The 19,675-nt window shown below is 40.8% G+C and overlaps 1 protein-coding gene across 2 annotated transcripts in view; it reads right to left on the bottom strand.

Annotated features, from left to right (window-relative positions):
• CRIM1 (cysteine rich transmembrane BMP regulator 1) overlaps nt 1-19,675 on the bottom strand; it is a 700,781-nt gene that overhangs the window by 487,814 nt on the left and 193,292 nt on the right. The window lies entirely within an intron of this gene.

Below are 19,675 nucleotides of genomic sequence, written 5' to 3'. Positions count from 1 at the left end.
AGTCGTCTGTGCTCTCTTGTGAAAGTGTTTGACAAGTTGAATGACCTTAAAACCTCCAGTCATACATACATGTCAACTTTCAATGGCTGATTATGTGGAAAGAAAAGTACATTCCAGCTCAGGACTGGGGCTAGGAAACAACAGGGCTTTGTTTGTAAAGTCTGACATGCTGCTTAAGATTAACCACAAAGTTGTGCTGACCAGGATACAAAGTGAAGTTGTGCCAAAAACACAGCTCATGCTTTATGTCCCTTTGCTCATAGTGTATGCAAAACAACCATGCATTGATACACATGTTGTTTATGTGCGAATAACCCATGCCAAAAAAAGAGGTGCCCCGTGGTGTCTGTGGGCAGGTCTGTAAGCCAGGAAGTAAATCAGTGGGCATTCAGCTGATCATTAAGATTCTTGAAATGCATTTTAGAGGCTTATCCAATACAAATGTGAGCCTAATGTTGTTACTCCACTGGAGCCAGGCCACCAAATGTGTTCAGAACGTCAGTATCTATTGAGTCTGGTCTACTTGATGTCTCCCATCCTAGGCCTAGCTAATTCTGCCACAATACTTATTCTCATTGTAAAGCTTAACAACTCAGTCCACAAACACGGATAGCAAAATAATGTATTATCCATAGGACAAATGCAATAAATGCCCCCCAAAAAGAGCAGGAGCCTATTGTCCCTGTATATCAAGTGAGTGATCCAGCTTCCCATTCAGGTCATTATAAGCTTGGACAAATCACTTTATTTGCCAATGCCTCAAACACCCCAAATGAGGGCAGTGATCTATTGTGACAGCATATTTTTTCATTAGCCTGCACAGCTATATAAGGTCACCAATGTGTTTTTGTATGGAGAAAAAAGCTGGAAAAATAAACAAAGAAAATTCATTCATATATCTACTACAGTAAATAATGAACTTGTAAGTACAGAAATGTGTATGATTTTGCATGTATCCCCGGTCCAGTTAGTATTTCAGTATTGTTCCAGTTCATTTTCTAATCACTATATGGAGTTTCTTATTGGTCTCTAAAACAGTGCACCAACTCAATTTCCCTGCAAAAATAGCCGTGTATATAAGCAAAATATGAAATAATGATGAAATAATGAACTACTCGCTTGACATATCTACATAATGGCAAATGTTTTGGGCTGTGTGATGTATCAACAGTTTCTAATAACCATATGTATTTTTCTTTGGGTAATGTGTTGCCAAAGGGACACTGAGAAAATCCTCTTATATGTAAAATTATAACGAGATTGCACTGGCTGCATTTTGAAGCAAAGAGCTGCTTAGCACTGCAAGCGTATTACAAGTTATCCTCCAGGAACCCTTTTGCCATGTATTGTTCACAGTTTCAGAAGTGAAAGGGTGTCCAGTGAAACAGGACCAGAAATCAGTTCGGAGGTCACCAACATAATAAAGCAGAAGAAGCACTAACACTATGCAGCTCTCTGGTGCCATTCCCCTGATTACCCACGGTAATGTACAGAGGGAGCCAATGTAATTGCACCAGCAGATGAAATAGCGCGTTAGTAGACCTGTCCCTCTCTTGAGTGCGGCTGATTCAAAACAACGGGCGCTTCTCCAGCTGGTGCGTTGTGTATGTTCCACTGCCAGCGGGTGCAGTAACGTTGCCAACATCTGCAAAGGAACTAAGTTATACTTTTATTTCATGTCAAAGCTAGTATAAGTTTTATACTTGCTTCCATCTTCTGACTTTTAAGACTATTAAAACAACACTTCTAACATTAGTTGTCATGTCGAAGTTGAACTGGCTGTAGGATACAAAACCACAAAGGTACAGACAGTGGATCTGTGCTCCTGAAAGCTTAAAATCAAATGTTGTTCTATTCTAGTCGCTTCAACCCAAACCGCTCCTTGGTAACCACATTTTGTGTCACACTAAAGTACATTAGACTTGCAGTACCGAAAAGGTTTTACATATTAAAGTATTTCAGGGAATTTACAGTATTATTTACAAAACCATCTGTTTCATTCATAATACAAAGATAATAGAGGAATAGAAATGTACAGTATTATAGGCTAAAGCAGTAAAATTCAGGGCATTATTGAAAACCCTGCTCTCTGATTGGTTAAAATTCTGGGCATTATCCAATCAGTAATGCCTGGAATTTTAGCAGCTTGCAAAGTGCAGTTTTCAATCTGTTTATTTCCAGCCAATCAGCTTTCAGAACAGCTGAGACAGGGCAGGGGGTTGGTTAGAATGAAGTAACAGCTCTGAGACAGGGCAGGGGATTGGTCAAAAAGTATCAGCCACGGGCTGACTCCTCCCCCTCCCGAGCTGACTGAGATTTTCTGAGCAGATTCAGTTGAATTGGGGGGTGGGGGGAGAAGGGGGGGGATAGAGAGAGTCTGCAAAGGAGTAAGTGGCTGTCTGCAGTTTGTGTGTGGCTGCAGTTTGTGTGTGAGTGTGTCAGTAGCAGTGTGTGTGCTGTTGTATATCTGTGTAGAGGTGCTGTGTGTGTGTGTGTAACGGGTATTCCCCCATACAATCTCATATAATGTGTGTGTGCGGGGAACGTAGTGTTACCAGGTGTGGTGTGTTACCTGTTAGGCTCACAGGTGTGTGGGGGGGGGGGGGGTGTAGAGGTGCTGTATTGTGTGTAGATGTGGGGGGGAGAGTGCAAAGTTTAGTAAGTGGCTGCATTTTTGATTGTGTGTGTGTGTGTGTGTGTGTGTGTATGTGTTGTGCTGTTGTATGTGTAGCAGCAGTTTGTGTGTGTGTAGAGCTCCTGTGTGTGTGTGTGTGTGTGTGTGTGTGTGTGTGTCAGTGTCAGCAGCAGTGTTTATGGGTGTAGCATGTGTGTGTAGCAGCAGAGTTTGTGTGTGTAGAGCTGCTGTGTTGTGTGTGTAGAGGTGCTGTGTTGTGAGTGTAGAGGAGGTGCTGTGTTGTGTGTCTGGAGCTCCAGTGTGTGTGGGTGGTGTGCTTGTGTGTGTAGAGCTGCTGTGTGTGTAGAGGTGCTGTGTGTGGTGTGCTGTTGTGTTTGTGTGTGTGTGTGTGTGTGTGTGTGTGTAGCAGCAGTTTGTGTGTGTTGAGCTGGTGTGTGTGTGTGTGTGTGTAGCAGCAGTTTGTGTGTGTTGAGCTTGTGGTGTGTGTGTGTGTGTGTGTGTGTGTGTGTGTGTGTACACAGAGGGGGCGGCAGTGTGTGGATATAGATATCTGCAGTGTAAGAGTATATAGAGGTGGTTTCATGTATTTACCATTTTATTTTAATAAAAAAATCTATTTAACTATACAAAAGTGTCTATTATTTATGAAATAAGCCTACATTTAGCCTATAATAGTAATAATCCCCTCAGAACAGGGCATTACTGGCCAATAATGCCCTGGCTGAGTTAAAGTTCCTCAGCTTCGCCTCGGGCCTTCAACTCTTCCAGCCAGGGCATTATTGGCCAGTAATGCCCTGATCTGAGGGGATTATTAGTTAAATACATGCAAACACTCATAATATAACTGTATTTGTTAATGGAACTGTAAATGCAGTGATTACTGAATATTTGAACGTTTTTTATAACCAGACATTAAAAAACGTTACGGTGGGTAAAAACAAAAGTGACCCTCCACCATATAAATAAAAATACCACTTGTGGTGCATAGACCTGTCTGCAGCGAGATGAGAGGTAACGAGTGACACACTGAGCTCATTTGCCTGTCATTACCTAGAATCCCTGGCTGCAGTGGAAGCACTGTTTGCTAAGTGATATGGTTGCAGACCTGTCTAAGACATGCAAATACACCACAAGTGGTATTTGTATTTATTGTACAAAGTTTTTATAGTAATTTTATTGGAACAGAATTAACTGTATTTAAATCTACTGGGCACCTTAACAGCCAGTTCATGTCAACATGGATTCTTTGTTTTAAACGTGTCCATAGGCACTGTCCTAATCTAAATATTGTATATGTAAAAGAAGTTTAATCTATAGAGAGCTCTGGTGATTTATTCAATACTTCATTGACTTTTGTCTGATCGCGGTATGATTACCACTTCAGCGCTTACTGAATAAGCCACTAAATCAACAAACATACAGAACACATAGGAACAGGGCTCAATCTATAGCACTCAATGTAAACAACACAATTTTTAATCCTTAGGGTGCCCATATAAAGTTCGCTGAACATCATGAGGGCCGGCACAGAAGGGGCCTGTTTTGACATTCAGGGAACATGACCAATGACGATACCCCAAGAGATCATGTAGTCATGATCCCCGAAGATCGACCACATATGAGTGTTGTAGGTCTTCAGACATCGAGAAGGTTAATAAAACATAATAACAAGCAGCAAAAATCTCTGTACTAACTTCCCCTAGTCTGTTGTGGCATAAAGTCACGAAACACCTAGGGGTAGCTAATACAGGGATGTCTGCTGTTTTTATATAGCTTGTTTTATTATGCAATTGTACCATTTAAGGTGTATTTATGTTGATTGCTATAGACTGAGGCCTGTTCCTATATTCTAGGTAATAATCTGTCAATGACTTATCCCTCTCTCTTATGGAGGCACTTCCTACCAGGAATACCTATCCTGCATAATACATTTTGGTTTCACCCACTAATAATGTTATATCTATTAGGTCTGACAAGATATGAGGATACGTACATAAAATGTAACACATAGAAACAAAACCAGATTTCTCATGGGTTAAAAAGGGCACCAATCCTAAGAAAAGACATTATGGAACTAGAGAGAGTGCAGAGAAGAGCCACCAAATTAATAAAGGGGATGGACATCCTAACTTATGAGGAGAGGCTAGCTAAATTAGATTTATTTACATTAGAAAAGAAGCATCTAAGAGGGGATATGATAACTATATACAAATATATTCAGGGACAATACAAGGAGCTTCCAAATGAACTATTCATCCCACGGGCAGTACAAAGGACTCGGGCCATCCCTTAAGGTTGGAGGAAAGGAAATTTCACCAGCAACAAAGGAAAGGGTTCTTTACAGTAAGGGCAGTTAAAATGTGGAATTCATTACCCATGGAGACTGTGATGGCAGATACAATAGATTTGTTCAAAAAAAGGTTGGACATCTTTTTAGATGGGAAAGGTATACAGGGATATACCAAATAAGTATACATGGGAAGGATGTTGATCCAGGGATTAATCCGATTGCCAATTCTTGGAGTCAGGAAGGAATTAATTTTTCCCCTTAATGGGGTTTTTTGTTTGCCTTCCTCTGGATCAATAAGTATAGATATAGGATAAAGTATCTGTTGTCTAAATTTAGCATAGGTTGAACTTGATGTACGGAAGTCTTTTTTCAACCTCATCTACTATGTAACTATGTAAAAAGGTCCAAGTGCAAAGCAGTAATTATAATGTCTTACTGCACACTACAAAATTCCATATACTGTCGCGGCCGAGTTTATTCTAACATTTACCCGGTCTCGGCCGCGACAGATACCGGGCGCGCGCATCATTCTCCCGCGCACGCGCCGGAGCCTCGGAGGATCGGTCCTCCGATCGGGGCTTTCCCCTCCCCTCTCAGGGTCCGCGGTGTCCCCCGGAGCCCCCCACCGCCATCCCCCACATCGCGGGACACCAGGGCTCCCTTCGGGGAGCCCTGGGCACGCACGCCGTGCGCTCACGCTCCCGATGAAGCGTGACCCGCGCGTCACGCCGAGGGGATTCAACACGAAAGCCGGGAAATCTCGCGGCTTGCGGCTCTAGCCGTGTTCGAATAAAGTGTGCCGCCTCTGTAATATACTTTTTTTTTTTTGATTCATTCAAATAATCAGACAAATAATGAAAGCTGAATCTTCATTTCGGATCAATTGATTATCTCATGTATTAATCACTAAGAGCTTATAGGTCCATATTTACTTCTGGCAGAACACTGATTGGTAAATATGGCTCAGAAATTGATTCTCTTCATTTCATTTTAATTGCAAAACTGTCATTTCATGCAGTTACATACTGTAGCTCGCCCACCTACAAGGGCATGTTGAATCTGTCCCGCATCTTCACACTGCTAAGCCTGGAGTTTTCTCCACGGTTTAAAAATGTGCTTATTACAGTCAACATACTTAATCTTGTGCAAGATTCTTTCCTTTATCAGCAAAATTTCTGGTTGCTTTGTAAACAGATATGCGGCCATGATAATGATTTGTTTTGTATTATATGAACATAGAGGCATATATATATAATGGGATTCATTTACTAAACTGTGCTGGTACAGAGTACAGTAAGTAGCATTTTTGCAGAGTAAACTCAGAATTTATTAATGGTAATACATTCATAAAGATTTATTAGAAATTACCTTTCTCTTAATAATTAATGGAAGTGTGAATGTGCCTCATTTTGTATTTAATGGGATTATAAAACATGGACGTTGCTATGCCTATTTAGATGCTACTGTGGTTATAACTTGAAATCAAGAAATCTATAGTTCCCGCGTAATTCATTATCTGGATGTAGTCACCTTACAAAAATAGACCTAACGTGTATCACGTTCCCTCTATTTACTTCTAACTCACAAGTTAAGGGGCATTCAGGGTCACCCCTTGGGTGTCCCATTACATAGCCACCATATCATTGGCGTCTAGCACTCTTGGGATCTCATGACGTGGTGGCTACTGTACATCATGGGCTTTCTGTGCACGATCTGGTTAAAAGGAACGGAAGAGGATAAGCCCCCCGAAGAGTCATCACGTGATTGCAATATGCCGGCGGGGGTCACTTTGTGTCAGCAGCCCCTCCAGCACTCAAAGGATGAAACTGGAAAACAGCAGCTGGAATGGTAGACAAGCAGTTACATGGTTGGGTCCTTTCTGTTTACTGTTATACTGTACTGTATGTCAAAGTGAAGCAGCACCTGTTGCTTTGCAGCATGTTGCAAGGATACTCTGCAGTGCAGTGGTTTTTCAACTTGGTTCCTAAAAATTCCTGGGTGTTCTGGGCTTCTCTAAAGGGTTCCCTGCAATGTTCAGGTCATCTGAGAATTGTACCAAATACTGTATAGAAGAATTTAAATTGCATCTAATCTCGGACACACTATTAGAGAGGGTTGGGGTTCCTTACAATGCATCTGATCTCGGACACGCTATTAGAGAGGGTTGGGGTCCCTTACAAAGTATCTGATCTCAGACTCGCTATTAGAGAGGGTTGGGGTTCCTTACAATGCATCTGATCTCGGACACATCATTAGAGAGGGTTCGGGTTCCTTACAATGCATCTGCTCTCAGACGCACTCAGTGGCGGATTTTTACATGCGCCGCCCCTAGGCACTTAGCTGTGTCAGCCACTTCCTTGCTGCTGCCCTGCTTCTCCTTTGGAATCCCAGCGTCAAATGATGCCGCGGACGTCACCAACGTTACGTAGCATGGCGTCACGTTGCCATGGAAAAATCTTTGACATTGCGACGTCACGTTGCCATGACGTCACATTGGTCACGTAGCGCTGTATCATTTGACCCTTGGATAGCAAAGGAGAAGCAGAGCAGCAGCAAGGAGGCGGCTGACAGAGCTAAGTACCTTCCCATTAAGTCCGATAGGCCCGAGAGCGCGGCAATAGCATATGGGGGTGGAAGTTTTTGCCGCCCTAGGCCCAGGCCTAACGGGCTTAATTGGAAATCTGCCACTGGACGCACTATGTGAGTGGGTTGGGGTTCCTTACAATGCATCTGATCTCTCGCGCTATTATAGAGGGTTGGGGTTCCCTACAATGCATTTGATCTCAGACGCGCTATTAGAGAGGGTTGGGGTTCCACAGATTTTCACAATATAATTATAGGGTTCCTTGACAAAAAAATAGGTTGAAAACCATTGCTCTATCATAAAAAATTGTCATAATTTGCCGTACAAAATATTACGCCGTTCTACTCTCTGTGCGAATGCTGCCCGTGGTTTTAAATTTTTTATTTATTTAGCATTTGCATTTTATTTTCTATTCTCCCCGCCCCCAATGTTTGATCATTTTCAATAGTAAAAAAACTGTTATTTTCAATCTACAATGAATTCGCAAATATTCAAAAATGTGAAAATGTGGCAGTTTTGATGCAAATTAAAATGTTGATGAGAAATGTGTCCATTCTATTCAGGGGAACTTCAAGCACATAATGTCATCAATTTAATTTAAAGGATGCTTTAAGTATGTAATATATTCAATGATCTTTTCTTTCCATGATAAACACCCACGTTGTATAACATTGCAAAGTTTCTGAGTACCTAAGTGAATTCTCACAAACCAGGCAGACAGGTGGCAAGCATCTTATGTCTGCATCCAATGCACTATAAGAGATTATGTCCCGGAAAAAAACCCCATTGAAAATGGATTCTGTTTTGTAAGAGTGAATGCACATTGGAAAAAAGTGAAGTCTCACTTAGGATCAAAGTGAATTTAATGGGTTAAAGGCTGGTGATGACTTTTTGTGGTAGATCAAGTATTTGAAACCATTAAAGATGCAGCGTTTTCCTTTACAGCAGGGACCCTCCGCCCTAATGATAATGCATTTACATTGATGCACAGTCCACTCTCCCATCAAAGGCCCTACTCATTACAGTAAACAGTGTGGTAATGCACAGTACACTGGCGTGTAGTCTGCCTTTACCGACGCAATAACTTTCATTAAAACAGAGTGCGTACTGTTTACGCAGCGACAGACACAAAAGGCATACGACCAAGGATCTCAAATAAACCTCAACCTATAACGCAACTATTAATAGTTAAATATGTCTACTCCTAATTGACATCAACCCTTAGTTTTAACCTATTAAACATCATTGCCATTACTGTATTAGATGCTATGTGGCTCTGTACCATTAAGAGACTGCAACGCAATGAAGTGTTGAAAGCTGCTGGAAACACTAACTTGTGACAGCTGAATACATAAGCAATGACAGGTCATAGACAAATGGCAATATCTTCATGTTTTTAATTATGGAAACGGCATTTCGACATTAATTATTTCGCGACTGCAGCTTTTCGCTGCTGTACGGGCCTGTAAGACAATGCAATAGAATCTCTCAAGCTGCGCAGAGGTTAATGAATCAATTAACCAGCTGCTCCCGCAGGAATTATTTAGAAGCAAAAATTCCTCCTTGCAGGGCTTGCCGTTGGGACTTTTCGACCGGCGTTTTGTATCTCGTCGTCTCAGGAATCCTTCTAACTGTACTGTCCACCCGTCAGGAAAAGGTCACCCGGTATCTGCTATCACACTCAAAATGCTTTTAATTTATTTACGGGTAATCTGCAAAGTAACATGCATTTGTTTACCAGCGCGCCTTATCTAAAAACAAATGTAAGCTTTCGGAGTGTGCTTTTCCCCTTCGTGTTGCTTCCTAGCGGCAGGCATTATTTATAGCCCAGACTCGCCTTTGACATGAAAAATGATACCAGTTACAGGCAAGAGCTGAGCAATTTAGTATAGCCGGGCACTTGTCAGTTATAGAACACTCTGCACATCTTTACGGTTATAGCTTAATAAATTATATTCTGCCGGGTGCTAATTTTCAGTGGAGAATAAAACGTACTGCAGTTTTTTTTTGGACACAATAAAAGTATAGTGGTTTTAAAGGGAAAAAGAAAGGTGGGGGGGGGGAGGAAAGAAACTACCTTTATATTAAGTGTGCTGCAAAGTAAAGCATGTAACATACCATCCATCAACACAAAGTATCCAAACTAAAACACAATGACAAGCACAGGCACAAAGGATTCTGGGCGTGAGCACTGTGAGAGGTGGCCATACAATGAATGCAACTAGCATTTGTATTGGGATGATAACCTAATTTGCGATCTTGCATTTACATTCTGTGACTATTACTGTATGTCCCTGTGCCAAAGGTACTAAAGAAAAAGTAAGCTCAGCATTTCAATGTACCTATTTCCTGCTAGGAACAGAGTTGCTTATATTAAAGTAGCACTCTGGGTTTGAGTTTTTTTGTGTGTATTTTATAGGTTTGAAGCAGGGGTTCTCTGGAGCTGAGCCGCGTTAATTTTAACTCCCGGGACCCCTTGCTTCCCGAGATACTTACCTCTGTAGAGGATGCGGGCAGCAACTCTGGCTGGACTAGCTGCCGCTAGCATAATGGCGCTTTAAATGTCCCGCGGACTAATAGGAAGCGGTGATATCATCCCTTGTGGCTTCCTATTAGCCCGCGTTACTGGGACATATAAACCTGCTGAGCTGCTACCGGCACCCCCTACGAAGGTAAGAATCTACGGGTCCACGGGGTCTACGGAGCTGAAATTAATGTGGTTCAGCTCTGGAGACCCCCTGATTCCCACCTGGGGGGGGGGGGGGAGGGGGCACATTTTTGGAGAGAGCATATGCTCTGTTAAGGCTATTAAATTAAATATTTTTTTCAATCTCTGACTGTGTCATACATATGTGAAGCAGCAAAGTCATATGGCATACCTCTTCAGCTAAGCATATGGTTAGATTTGAACTCCTAATGCACGTACTTGTCCCCTCAAATATGTTCTATACTGCATTTGTTCCTATTGTATTCTGTAAGTATTCCATTATTACATTTAGATGGTAAGCTCTGTAAAGCAGCATCTCCATCATTCGTTTTATTTAACTACTGGTTTCATGCATTTGTGCCACTTAGTATATTATCTCCTTGTACTGTCTTGCTAAATCTGTAGAGCAAAGCATACATTAGTGGTGCTATATGAATACAATGATACATGCTTAGCAGTAAAGATGGAAGGTCCATGGTGGTCCTTACCATTGCAGATAGACCCCAATTCCATAAGCTGTGAAGTTGTCTTCCTTGTGTACAAGAAGATTACATTACCATACAGAGTCTTATTAAAATGGAGCTGAACTCTTCCCCCAGCTCAGTTACTGAATAGGACCCGCAGGGGTTGTTTATGAGACTGTGGTAGTGCAGATTGAGGCACTATTGAATTGGAGACTCCCGTTGAATACAATGGGAGTTCCTTCCAAAATTCCCCTGATCGACTCTACATCAGTGTAATGAATAACTCCTACAGAGTTTATTGATCTCCATATTGGGGAAGAATGGCAACCACGGTTTTAGTAGACTAATTGGTGCTAAAGAAAGTGAAATTCTTTGCCAGCTGTCATAACATTAGTAAATGGAGTCGAGGAAAGCATGTTCAATAGCTAATAGCAGCTCCTTGCCACCCAGGGCGATGACTATTTTCCTGAACTATTTGAAAAGACATGATTGTATCAATTACTTACGTGATTTCAAGACAACACAGGGCTCTGCTTTGGATGAGAATGAACTGATTACGGGGAGATGAGAATTGCATTTATAAATAAAGCCCATGTTGGTCCAAAAAAGGTTATAAGGAGAATTGTAAGCTCTCACGAGCAGGGCCCTCCTTACCTTGTTGTATCTGCTTGTGTCATACTTGTCCATATTTGCATGTGACCGTTTATGTAATTATCACAGCTCTGTGCCCCCGCTGTACCTCGCTGCGAAATAAGTTGGTGCTTTACAAATAAACGATAATAATTATTACATACACTAAAAATAATTCCACAAACATGAGAATGCCAAAATTGCAGATGTCTCCCGGTGTTCACATCACTACCCTGTAATTGCTGGGGTTGTCGTGCGCTAATACCAAGGCACAATCCCATGCAAACCAAAGGAATGCAGAATCTACAGAGAATGAATGCAAGGAAATTCTTTCCTATTAATCACATAACATTTCAGCAGTGAGTGGCCCACTAATTGCTCTTATTGTTTAAACTGCTGTAGCAAGAGTAGCAGGCTGGATGTTTGCATTTGATTACAGTAATTAACGGATTGCTTTCCTGTTTTTGCAGAACGCTGACCAATTCAGCACTTTCCCTACCATTGTGTGAACTGGAAGCAGCCATGCTTTCCAGCTGTATCCAAGGCCTAACCATGTATTTTGTGATCATCTTAGGATATGTAAAAGACAAATCAGGATAACAAATCAATAACAAATCTTTGGAGAAGGAGTGGCTCAGTGAGAAACGCCACTGACTGGTACTGAGAGTTTGAAGCAGGGGAAACTGGTTCAATTCCCGGTGTCAGCTCCTTGTGACCTTAGGCAAGTCACTTTATCTCCCTGTGCCTCAGGCACCAAAAACACAGATTGTAAGTTCCACAGGGGGACCTGTGCCTGCAAAATGTCTCTGTAAAGTGCTACGTAAAACTACTTATGGAGCGGCCGTTATTCAAACACTTCACGCGTCATGTACATCGGAATCCCGATTTAAAACCGCGGGATGAATTCCAGCCTCCCCGCACTAAGATGCGAGCACGGCGAGAGCAGAAATTTTTTAGTGTTCTGGCTTTTAAAAACATGAAATTGACACAGTAGCACAGTACTGTACATATTACAATTAATCCATTTTATTGCAAACAAAGAAACAGAATCCATGAAATTCAAACAAAACATCCGCGATAAGCGCGGGTGCCTGGGGCGATTAGCCGCGTTTCATGCTGCGTGTGGAACAGCAGAGAACTCAAAATCAGCGCAGAGATGTGTTAGAATAACGGCCGCTCCATCAGTAGCAGCGCTATACAAGAACATGCTATTATTATTATTAATAGGTTCTGCCTGTACCACATGTCTAGGTGTAAAAACGGAACGTGGCAAAAATATTTCATACTCATTTGTTGTGTGATGATTGAAGAGCCATAGGAAAATGTTCTTTAAAGGAGCGATCCATGCAATATTTTACGTGTATGTGTTTTAAAAAATAAATAAAAAATTAGTTCTGTAGTATTAGATAATATTTACTGCATTTTTTTTTAATTCAACGCTTAATGCCATTTTTAATGAGTTTTAAAGAAGCAATCCAAGCCGGTGAAATTATTATTATTATTAAATATAGAATTGAAGCAGGGGGGGATTTGGAGCTGAACCCTGTTAATTTCAGCTCTGGGGACCCCCTACATCCGGCGATACTTACCTCCGAAGTAGGTGTCAATAGCTGCTCGGGGTCAGCAAGCAGGGCTTTAAAAGTTTAACGCTCCTGTGTCACATGAGTGAATAGGATGCCACACCGATGACATCACGGCTTACTATTGGTCTGTAAGGCGGGAAATCTCTGAAGAGACAACATATTGTGAACCCTGGTAGCCGAGAGGAGCAGCTACCAGCATCTAATTCACAGGTATCTCCGGAATCAGGGGTTCCCTGGAGCTTAAATGAACAGGGTTCAGCTCCAGAGCCCCCCTGCTTCAAATATATATATATATATATATATATATATATATATACACAGTTGTGTGAAAAAGAAAGTACACCCTCTTTGAATTCTATGGTTTTACATATCAGGACATAATAACAATCATCTGTTCCTTAGCAGGTCATAAAATTAGGTACATACAACCTCAGATGAACCACAACACATGACATATTACACCGCGTCATGATTTATTTAACAAAAATAAAGCCAAAATGGAGAAGCTATGTGTGAAAAACTAAGTACACCCTTACTGCTTCCAAGATGCTAAGTAGCAGACAGGTGCTGCTAATTAAATGCCCTAGATTAATTGATCATCAGCAAATGTGACCACCTCTATAAAAGCCGACGTTTTAGCAGTTTGCTGGTCTGAGCATTCAGGTGTGTTAACACAATGCCAAGGAGGAAAGACATCAGCAATGATCTTAGAGAAGCAATTGTTGCTGCCCATCAATCTGGGAAGGGTTATAAGGCCAATTCCAAACAATTTAAAGTCCATCATTCTACAGTGAGAAAGTTTATTCAAAAGTGGAAAACATTCAAGACAATTGCCAATCTTCCCAGGAGTGAACGTCCCAGCAAATTTGCCCCAAGGTCAGACCGTGCAATGCTCAGAGAAATTGCAAAAAAAACAAGAGTAACATCTCAGAATCTACAGGCCTCAGTTAGCATGTTAAATGTTAAAGTTCATGACAGTACAATTAGAAAAAGACTGAACAAGTATGGTTTGTTTGGAAGGGTTGCCAGGAGAAAGCCTCTTCTCTCTAAAAATAACATGGCAGCACGGCTTAGGTTTGCAAAGTTGCATCTGAACAAAACACAAGACTTCTGGAACAATGTCCTTTGGACAGACAAGACCAAAGTGGAGATGTTTGGCCATAATGCAGAGCGCCACGTTTGGCGAAAATCAAACACAGCATATCAGCACAAACACCTCATACCAACTGTCAAGCATGATGGTGGAGGGGTGACGATTTGGGCTTGTTTTGTAGCCACAGGACCTGGGAACCATGCAGTCATTGAGTCGACCATGAACTCCTCTGTATACCAAAGTATTCTAGAGTCAAATGTGAGGCCATCTCTCCGACAGCTAAAGCATGGCCAAATTGGGTCATGCAACAGGACAATAATCCCAAGCACACCAGCAAATCTACAACAGAATGGCTGAAAAAGAAAAAAATCAAAGTGTTGCAATGGCCCAGTCAAAGTCATGACCTCAACCCGATTGAAATGCTGTGGCTGGACCTTAAGAGAACTGTGCATAAACAAATCCCCACAAACCTCAATGAACTGAAGCAACGTTGTAAAGAAGAGTGGGCCAAAATTCCTCCACAACGATATGAGAGACTGATCAAGTCATACAGAAAACGATTACTTCAAGTTATTGCTGCTAATGGTGGTTCTATAAGCTATTGAATCATAAGGTATACTTAGTTTTTCACACATGGCTTCTCCATTTTGGCTTTATTTTTGTTAAATAAATCATGACACAATGTAATATGTCATGTGTTGTTGTTCATCTGAGGTAGTATTTACCTAATTTTAAGACCTGCTAAGGAACAGAGATGATTGTTATTATGTCCTGATATGTAAAACCATAGAATGCAAAGAGGGTGTACTTTCTTTTTCACACCACTGTGTGTGTGTGTGTGTATATATATATATATATATATATATATATATATAATCACTTGTGAGCGCATTCACACGTCTTAGACAGGTCTGCAACCCTGCCTTTCACCATTATCACTTAGCATACATGTGTGTGTATATATATATATATATATATATATATATATATATACATTCATACATACTAAAATCTCAAAAAAATCTGCCACCTTGGATTGCCTCTTTAATATACTGAGCATTCTTTGATTTCTATAGCAGACTTTAGCCCACCTCCCAAGCAGTGCAAGATATTTGCAACACTGTCCTGTTTGGGATAATTAGTTGCCAATATTCCCGACAGTTTGAGCTGCAAACTGTAATAATAGATAATGTTAACTTAGTAATATAAGGATACATTGTAGCTGCCAAGTGACACTGACTGAAAGATTGATAGAAACTGAAAAACAGCTATTTAGTGCATTTTGGGAATCATGATCATTGCAGATCGATTGCGTGAGAAATAATCAATCGGCAGCTTAGGTAATTAGTTTTTAACAGAATGTAATCAAAAGCTGCATATAGTAAAACAACATTGTATTTCCCCCCCCCAAAGTGCTGCTTGAATTGCATCATTAAAGGCCACTCAATTCTCCTTTCTTGTATCCTGTAATTATTTTTCCAATCTTACAACCAAATAATCAGCTTATTGATTTCTGATAAATGTTGACCATGTTACATATAAATCAGAATACTTAATCATTTCAAAGATTGCTGTAATAGAATTAAACAGCTGTGGATCTATATATGATCATACATTAGGAAGTTTATAAACGTTTCTAGATTTCAATATACATCTGACCATTTTCTATTTCTTAATGTATGATTCCCCGCCCCCAGAAATTATTACATTTCCTAATTTATAAAAACACTTTATTTTCATCATGTACAATGTGAATAGGTAGGTCATCAGTATAAGAATGAGAATGAGAATTAGTTTAAAAACAAATACATTTGAAATATTTCTTAAAGTCTGCTCTCTGATTTTACTAGATCGGCCCAGCAATTCTGGATTACTGCCAATAATAAAAAAAGTTAATACTTCACCATAATTAAATTCTATTGTTACAGTATACAAATCCTATTTTGAAGCTGTTGTACTTTTATTTATTAGCTCTGAATTTCTTTTATTTTTACTGCTGGTGATATATCTTCAGGCCTGTCAAGTATCACAATTTTAAAGATAGCATTAAGTATGATGACAATGTCTGAAACAAAATAGGACAATCTCATGCTGTGTGAGACTTTGTTACGATGTATTGGCCAATTTATATGCCCTCTTTCTCAGGTTTTTGTCACTCTTTTTACCCACCATAACTTATTTAATCTGTGGTTTAAACCTATCCCAGCTTCACATTGCAAAGCCAGTATAACCAACCTCACACTGATGAGACCCAAAAGGTAAAAACAATAGCTGTCTGTGAGTAGGTTACTGGCTATGCACTTCTTAACCCAGGTTGTGCTGAAAAGCTGTGTAATACGGCAGGCATAGGTTTATAGGGCTCCAAGTTAAAATGGATTGGAAGCAAAAGGTGACACTGTGTTCATTGGCAGGTAATTTCCCCAAATCCCTGGCTGCAGTGGAAGCACTGTATGCTAAGACATGCACAAAGTTTTTTGCTTGTGTCCCCCTGCCTGGGAGCCCCAGCTTTCGCGTCCCCCCCCGCCATCTCGGTAAAAACCCGGCGTCAAATGACATTGCGGGTCGGTCATGTGACGTCACGTGACCCCGCCACGTCATTTGACGCGGTTGTCATGGCTACACGGCATGTCACATGACCTCACGGTGTCATTTGAAGCTGCATTGCCATGGCGACGTGTCGCTGAAGACCTGGCTTGCAGCAGGTAACTGATGTTACAGAGGCCTCACGCCTCCCCCGGCATTTAGCTTTGCTAGGAGACAATGGTGAAAAGCAGTGTTGCAGACTTGTCTAAGACATGTGAACATGTTCACAAGTGATATTTTTATTCAGCTTCTTAATCAATTTCCCCACTACTCTCTCGTTCTGTGACCCTTCTTTTGTTCTTACCAGTGCATTTCATTTACCTCATGTTTTATTGGGATCTTATTCTGTCACAGAGTGACTCCCTCATCCATCCCTAATAGACCTCACTTCCCTGCATAGTGCAGAGCTAAGTGTGTAAATCTTCACACCCTGCTGGACAGGGCCGGCGTGCTACCTGTACCACTGCACCGAGCCCCGGACTCTTCCCAATGACAATTAAACTGGGGGAAAGCGCGGTGCCTCTGCCACACTCTTACCTTCTCCACTGGCATCTCCTGGCATCTCCTCCTACATGGTCCTGTCATCATGGCTCTGCATTGTCCAATGGCATCGCAGAGTCGTGATAACTGGACCATGCAGGAGGAAAAGATGCCGGGAGGAGATGCCGCCAGATGATGTCGCCGGAGAAGTTAAGAGCCAAGTCACTGCACATGTTCCTGTAGTGAGCCCTGCAAACATCCCAGCCGGCTGAGACCTACAGCTGTTTCTTGAACCCTGCCATAGTTATAAGAAAAAACAATAGGCAGACAGGCGCACTGAGGGGTATGAATAGTTTATTAATCTAAAACAGTGGACAAAGCATCCACTGATGCAATGGATAAAAATAACGATAATGCAAATTATAACAAAATAGCGGCAAAATTATAACAAAAAATGTTAAAAACGGGACTGGAAAATACACTGGTATAATGGGTATGGAGCAGGGGGTAACCACAGGGTCTAGCTACGCACTACAGAAAGGATCCGGACCAATCTGAGTACTTACCAAACTAGAGACAAGGGGACCCGCTCCCACCGGCTGCAAAAACTCCACAGGAACTGCCACCACGTGACCTCTATGCGTTTCGCACGTAGTGCTTCGTCAGGAGGTCACGTCATAGCGTTGTCCCTGGAGTTTAAGTAGAGAGCAGCAGCCAATGGATCTAGTGTAATTAGAGAAAGTAGGAACACATGTAATACAAAGCAGAGGCAAATAGAGTTCCCTGCAGCATGTGGGGAGGATTAACTTATTAAAAGCACATATTAAATAGGAGCAATGTTAAACAGGTCCCAATTTAGCTATAAATAAATCCAAATTCATACCAGCATAACTGTAGTGAATGTAAACCAGTATATACTGATATGGACAATTTTAAGGTAAACATATACTAAAAATCTATTTAAAACATATATAGTTATTAAATACTAAAACATGTTATCTAAAAATACAAAAACTGCTTGGAAACCGTGTAAACACCTAATAATTAATTCTTTAGAATTCATTCTTTTAAGAAAGGGACCAGTTCTATGTAATCGTTTAAACCATGAGGAAACCTCGTTTGCATGGTATAGATCCAGAATTGCTCCCTTCTACTTAGGCGTAAATCTCTATTGCCTAGGCGTTGATTTGCGGTAATTACTTCAATGCCCATGAAGGAAATGCCACTCGGGTCACACTGATGGCAATCATGAAAGTGTTTTAAAAGGTGGGTTAGGGGCATGTGTTTATCAATTAATTTTTGCACATTTTTGATGTTCCTCATGTGTTCCATTACCCTCACGTTCATACATCGTTTAGTTTTACCGATGTACTGTAACCCACATTGGCACTGTAAAATGTACACTACATATGTTGTGGAACAATTGATAAAATGGTTAACTTTAAAACTACGTTTTGTGGTAAAAGAGACAACCTCTTTTTTATTCATTAGGTTGGTACATATTTTACATTTACTACATTTGTAGTTGCCCTTCAGATCTAAATAGGATCTTAGTGTGCCCTTTTGACAAGAAACAGACTTTAATTGGCTAGGGGCTATTAATCCTTTCAGATTTTGAGCTTTTTTGTATACAATCTTTGGTTTCAACGACATCTCGGCACTCAACACAGGGTCTAGAGATAAAACCCTCCAGTGCTTAGCAATGGCCGATTGTATGGCCTTGTGTTTATCATTAAATTGTGTGATAAACACTGGAAATGTATTGCTTTGTTTTGGGTCATCTTGACTTACCCTCCCTGTTAGTGCAAGCTCAGTCGTAACCACTGGATTTTGATTGGTAGACCCTTTTCTAAAGTCAAGTCTTTTATCTCTTTTTTTCTTATTTTTTAGTAAATTCGTCCTTTTAACGAGATTGACTTTGTCAATGGCACGGTCAATCAGGTGTTTATCATAACCTTTCTGGATAAATCTTTCCTTCAGAAAGAGTACCTGATCCTGAAAATGTTCGTCATTAGTGCAATTTCTTTTAAGACGTGCAAATTGATTAAAAGGGATATTAACAATCCAGGGTTTGAAATGGCAACTGGATGGATGAATGTAAGAATTCACATTAGTATCCTTGAAGTATGTTTTGGTACAGATTAGCTCTGATTCGATGGTAATTTCAAGGTCCAAATAATGTACTGATGTTTCACTATTTTCCCCACTAAAACAGAGGTTACATGTATTCGTATTTAATTGTGCAACAAACTCTAAAAGAGAGGCTTCTGTACCATCCCAAATGATGAGAATATCATCTATATATCTCCTCCACAGAATTAACTGTGGAGGAGGTATCTCAGTAAGAGTGATTTTCTCCCACCACCCCATATATAAGTTAGCGAATGATGGAGCGAACTTGGTACCCATTGCGGTACCAAGTATCTGCAAATAAAATTCCGATTCAAACAAAAAGTAGTTATGAGTTAATATGAACTCAATGGAGCATAACAAAAAATCAATTTGTGTTTGTTTAATGAAATTACATGCCTCCAAAAAGTGCCTAGCCGCCATACATCCAGCCTGATGAGGTATGCATGTGTACAATGATTGTACATCTAGCGTGGCCAATCTATATCCGGTTTTC

This window comes from Ascaphus truei, chromosome 4, assembly GCF_040206685.1.
Source record: "Ascaphus truei isolate aAscTru1 chromosome 4, aAscTru1.hap1, whole genome shotgun sequence".
Classification (NCBI taxonomy): Eukaryota; Metazoa; Chordata; class Amphibia; order Anura; family Ascaphidae; genus Ascaphus; species Ascaphus truei.
The sequence above is the reverse complement of the archived record's forward strand: the minus strand, read 5'-3'. Positions and strand labels throughout refer to the sequence as shown.